Source organism: Oryzias latipes, chromosome 20 (assembly GCF_002234675.1).
Source record: "Oryzias latipes chromosome 20, ASM223467v1".
NCBI classification, from domain to species: Eukaryota; Metazoa; Chordata; class Actinopteri; order Beloniformes; family Adrianichthyidae; genus Oryzias; species Oryzias latipes.
Window position 1 is genome coordinate 6,389,535 of NC_019878.2, and position 6,000 is coordinate 6,395,534.

Here is a 6,000-nt window from a genome sequence, read left to right on the forward strand (position 1 = left end):
CCCTTGACCTTAAAGTTTGCCCTTTTGTTAAATGTTCCCCGACAAGACTCCCGTTGTCATTGATGCTTCCCTATGTTTATTCCTCTCCTCCAGCTTTAATGCCTGTTCACACCGGGATGAATTTCACGTGCGAAAATCGCCGACGTTTTAACTCCTTGTGACTAAACAAAGGGCACCAATGTGAGTGTGCACACCAACACGCGTAAAAGCGTCATTTTTTTAAAAATGCCTCGGTTTCGTTTTTTTTGTTTCATGCGCTGCGTCAAAAAGTATACGACCAATAAGAATGGCACTTTTGCACACGTGTCTGGAGCTTCTGAAATTACAGTGAAACACAACTTGGGGGTGCTCAAACACGAAACTGTCTTGCTGAGCATACATACGTAACGGTAAAGAAGATATCACTGTAAACACACGGCCAAATGCTGTTCTGGGTTGATTGGTTTACGGTAGTGTGTCTGTTCTTTCGTCAGCGAGGGAGCCAGTTGTTGAAGTAAATTTTCGAACTCACTGATGAACATTCTAAAATATCACGGAAAACGCTCATGATACATTTTCAGCTCTTGTACCAGTTGATAAAATCCCCCATGTTCTTCTCTTCTCGTAACTATGGGATGTACCCAAAATCGGCGTCTTTTCCGGCGTCTTTCATCGTTCAACAGAACAATAATTTCTTCATCGCTGGAACTGGAGCTGGAGCTACTGGTGCTTGAAATATTCATGTTTTCTTTGTATGATTCTGACAAGCGCGTAAATACTTGCTCTCTTCTTCTGAGTGAAAAGCGAGTTTAAGAAGCGTAAAGTTGCGCAGCGCCACCTTGGGTACAGGGGTATTTCTGTTTTACATTAAGTGCCATCTAATGTCAGGGAATGAATTTGCATGTTTACTCGGCTCATCGTCAGCGAAAATCGCTTGGCTGTGAACACAAAAAACATGTTGAAAAACGCTGGCGAATAACGTGTGCCGATATTCGTCCCGGTGTGTACGGCCCCTTTAGGCATTCTACTGTTGCACACAGTAAAGAGATGTGCTTGGCTGTAAAATATTAACTAACACAAATAACATCTGCACATTTAGAAGGTTGTAATTGTTTTTGTACAAAGGAAGAAAGAGCAAAATGTGCAAAGACAAACCTTAGGAAAGTGACTAAATAACATTTCATTTTTCCATCTGTTACAAGTGGGGAGGTTTCTAGGCTCAAACTGCCTTGCTAATGCATATTTCATCATGTGGGACAAAATGACATGTTCAGATGTATATAATAGACGTCTCTCCACTTTTTTTCTTCTCAAAAACTCCCCAACACTAGAATACTATCAATTATGCATCCATACACGGGTCCATCCATGAATCCAAAAGCAGTTCCTGGCAGGATTTCAAGCTTTAGAAAGCAAAAAGTGTGAAATCTGAAAAAAGCGACAATGTCTTTGGAGCGACCTTTCCTGTTTAGTAAATCCATTATTGATGTGGAACAAGTCTGACTAAAAGAAAAATGTTTTGGAACAGGCCAGACCATGTCCACCCACGGTGCAATAATTCAGGCTTTCTATATCTACCAAACACCATAAGAGCCACACCTGAATCACTAGACAGTTTCACAGAGTAAGAATTTACTCCCTTGTCTTGTGTTTACGATCTTGAACCAATGAAAAAACGCCTCAGCTGGAACAGATAAAAAGTCTATAATTTTGCAAAGGGCTTGAAGAATTTAAGAGCTTTATTTTGTACTTTTTTTATTTGTTGTATTGAAAACTCGGAGCCCAGACATCAACTTAGTTGAAGGATATGATCAATGTGTCCACAGACAATTGAAGTCTTCAATGTCTTGTAGTGGTAAAAGCATCAGTGCAGGGAGTGACCTACATGACACTTGGCCCTATATCACCCACTCCTGAAGGTTAGAACAAGCATTTGGTTGGCCAAATCAATATCTCTTTATTTCGTATAGTGCTCACAAATGACGACTGTTGGATTGTCAGTAAGGCTCAACCCAATAACTTCCTGAAGCACTCCGGTTTGATGTCTGAAAACATTTCAACACACAAGCAGGAAATAATGCATCACTATGACAGGCTTTTAATTTAATTATAACTCTGACCTGGTCCTGTTTCCACAAACCTAAGATGGACAGAATGCCACCATTCCTGCTTTATTTGGCACAAGACTGTTAGATCCATTGGTAAATTTTCTTTACAAATAGTTAGAGTGACAGGTTTTGCTTCTTCCATTAAGTGAAGCTGACAGAAGTAATCAGCATCCTCTTTTTCACCTGATTGGCTGCAGGTTCTGCTGCAGGAGTCTTCCGTCTCTGTCATGTCTTAGACTTGTTTAGCCTTTATAGGTTAGTTATCTGTTCTAACTTCCTTAATCCACACATTCAAACCCTTTATTCGCCTGTTGAGGTTACTTTACTACTATTTCTTCAGAGGTTATCTGAAATTATATATTCTATTTATAAATTCACATGCTACAAGGTTTCCATTTTCTGCCTTGGGGTCATATTGAATGAGTGTTTGCATAATTATTTTGGCTTTGGTTTTATGCCAGATGCCCTTTCTGACACAATACTCTGCATTTATGTGGGATCAGCACACAAAAGCACCATATTGGTGCATATTTGTGTTGACATTACCACTTTGAAATAATAAAAATTACATTTAAGTTTTGGTGAAGAACTGAGCCCAAAACCTGAATTGTTTTATTCTTTGTTTTTGTCCTGGCTCAAGTTGAGGATTGTGACAAAATGGCCATTGTTTTCTAGCACTTCTCTCAGTCCTTGGGATTTCTTAATCTTCCCATGTTCCCTGGTGCTGCTAACACTTTGGAGAGCTATATCTATCACTACAGTTTTGTTCTTTTACTTGTCCAGCACTTCTATATCCAAGCTACAATACAATTTTGTCTGTCTGTATCTAGAAGTCCCATAATATCTTAGATTGGTCATTTTGAACTACATGTTCAAGGTATTTATACTGTGTACAGCAGCTATGGGATAAAAGTAAAAGGAAAAAAGGTTGTTGAGGTTCTCTGGAATCAAGTTGTTACCTCCATACAGACACCTTTCTCTTTCAAATGGGGAAATACAAAACAGCTTCAGACCTGCATGCTCTTTTTCACACCCTCTCACCGGGATTGTTGGTGTAAGAGCATTTCAAGGATTTCTGATTTTTCTTCCAGTAACTCATCTCTCACCAGTCTGAATCACAAAAAATGGAAAAGTGATGAAATCCAAATCAAGACGATGTTTCTTACCAAACAAAATCTAAATATTTATTTAGCTATTAATTTATTTGTTTTGCAATAACTTGCAGAATGTTTCAGCCATCTACACTTAGATATTTCCTTTTTTTATTGTTCCCAAGTTTTAACAGCCCTAAATATTGAACCAAGTTTCAGTGCAACAATCACTTGAACCAAAGGTAGGATTAAACACTGCCAACAGATGTGCTTTCTCAAAGCAGACCTCTAGCACCAAGAATGTGGTCACAGAATAACAAAACTGCTCCAGGCAAAACCTATTGTAAAGACAATTCTGTTTATGCCGTCAATCAAAGCTTGGTCCATCAATCCCACAGTGAGCAGCTGTGTCAGAGTTTCTGTCTTCATTCAGTGTCGCTGTTTACGACTTCTGCCTGTCTATTATTTTCAGGCATTCTGCAAAGCATTTCCATTGGATATGCCATGAAAGCATGATGGGTGATTGCTTAGAGACAGTAATGCACAGATAAATGTCCAGATGCTGGTTGCTAGGTGACAGTAATAGCATATGATAGAAAGACGTGTATGGTTGGAATAGGGACTGGTTGTCACCTGTATGACTGTACAGCTGCCAGTTTTCTCAACAGGAGCTGTGCTGAATTATTGCTTTTGGCCAAAGAAGACAGCAGTGGAAGGAGCATAACTGTTGGATTATATTTGATCCATAATTGTGACAGAGGGATAGTTTGGTGCTAAGAGTGTTGACTTGGCTTTATTGAGGAAAACATAAAATCATTTTCCTTCTTGCACTTCTTTTGATATTTCTCTTTAAAAGTACAGGTTCCTTTCATACAGAATGGCTTTGCTTTTTAGAGAAACTTTTTTATCATCTTCCGAATGAGTTTTGAGAGTTCTGCCTTAAAATGGTTGGGGCGTATTCAAAGGAGAATATCTCTGTTATGCCCCTTTTTATGTCTAGTGGGGTCTAGAGGAGCATAACAAAAGTAATGGTTTTCCCAAATTTAAATTAAAAAAACACCAAAAGGCTGTTTAAATACAAAATAACAATTTCTTTTACAAATTAATAAATGCCAAACCAAGAATAACTTAAGGTGAACCAAAAAGGCTTCAGGGTGAACAAAGGCCAAAATAAAAAAACAAAAACCCACCTAACTGAAATCTGAAAGCTTACCTGAATGAAAGAAAAGGGAAATCAATCCTAATTTAACAAAAATAAACACAAAGGAGCAAATGGCGGTGCCTCAGAGATTGACTACTTCCCGGTAAAAAATGTAGCTGCGAATATAACTAATTTCTCATCTTGACTTTCTTCTTTAGTGTGCCAATGGTAATATATCATCATATATAGCGGAGGTCCCCAAATCCAGGCCTCCAGGGACGGTGTCCTGCTGGTTTTCCAGAAATCCTTCCTCATTTGCTGCTGATTACCTGGATCAGGTGTGTTTAGCCAATAAGGAGCTTCTATCGCAGGTTAGTTGGAAAACATGTAGGAAACCGACCCCTGCGGCCTAGATTTGGGGACCATTGATATATAGGGATAAAGTTTACTCAGAAAGGCTTAAGAAAAGCATGATAGGCCCTTTAAAAGAAAATGATCTTGCGGTCAAGACAAATGTGACAAAAGTATTCCGGAACAATACAAATTGTCTTGAAAACATCAACAATCTGATCTCTCAGGATGGTGCCCCTATAGGATCAATGGTTTCTAAAAATCATTAATGTGTACCCATAATACAATGCAAATTATTCCAAATCACTGCTTGAGCCCCCTCTCTGAGGAAGGGTAGAAATACACTGGGAAGAGAATAGCATTTGTGTCCACAATGCTAGTAATTTCAAAGTCAATCATTTTATCCGTCATTGGTTGGTTCTATTTGTTGCCAAGTTAAAGTGGTTTAATATAGATCCCAAACTTCACTATTTCTCAGACTTTTACAAGTGCTCCTTTAGTCCCTCTCTATGTCTCACTTCCTGAGATTCCTCATTGCTGTCTTTAGCCTTTTAGGCGTAAATTGGTTTTAATTTTGAACCATCAACCTTGCTAACAGTTCAAAGTGAAACTGATAACAGTATTTCCCTGTTGGAAGAAGCCACCAAGCAATTAAGGGTCTCTAAACAGGATTAAAGGACAGGATGCGGCACTCAGCAACAGAGGAATCTTAGGATTCCCTTAAGAAGCACAAGCACTGATTGAAGAAGTGTCCAGACAAAAGATTGTCTCATTTCCAGGAAGCACGTCCAGGTCAGTAAATCCTAGCACTGAAGTGAGGAGAGCAATATTAAGAAATAAAACCCTTAATGTAGAACACTTGTTCAGGCTTAAACTTACAATTAAATAATTTGAATTAACAAATACAAATAAACTAGAAAAGTTGCATTTCCTGTGGAAATACGTTTGATTGAAGGTGGTTGCTTTTAATTGCTTAATTGCATAACTTTTAGCAGCAGAAGCTTAGGTTTATTGAAAGGAAAAAGGTTGAATAAGTTGCTGAAGCTGTTTGCAGATGTTTTTGAAGCTATAGGTGTAAACCTGCAAAAGAGCCTTATCATTGTAACACATTAGTTTTATTGCAGAAAGGGGCAGAAAAAATTGCAAACGAAAGCAATATTGTCCATAAATGGCAGGACAGAAAGCTATAAACCAAAGATATGACTAAACATTTATTCAGAGATATGATTTTTTCTTAAGAAACTTAATACAATTTTAGCTAAATGCCAGATAAGCTTAAAAAACCCCGGTAAATGCCACATTAGTCGACAGTTTAGCTCAGGCGGTAGAG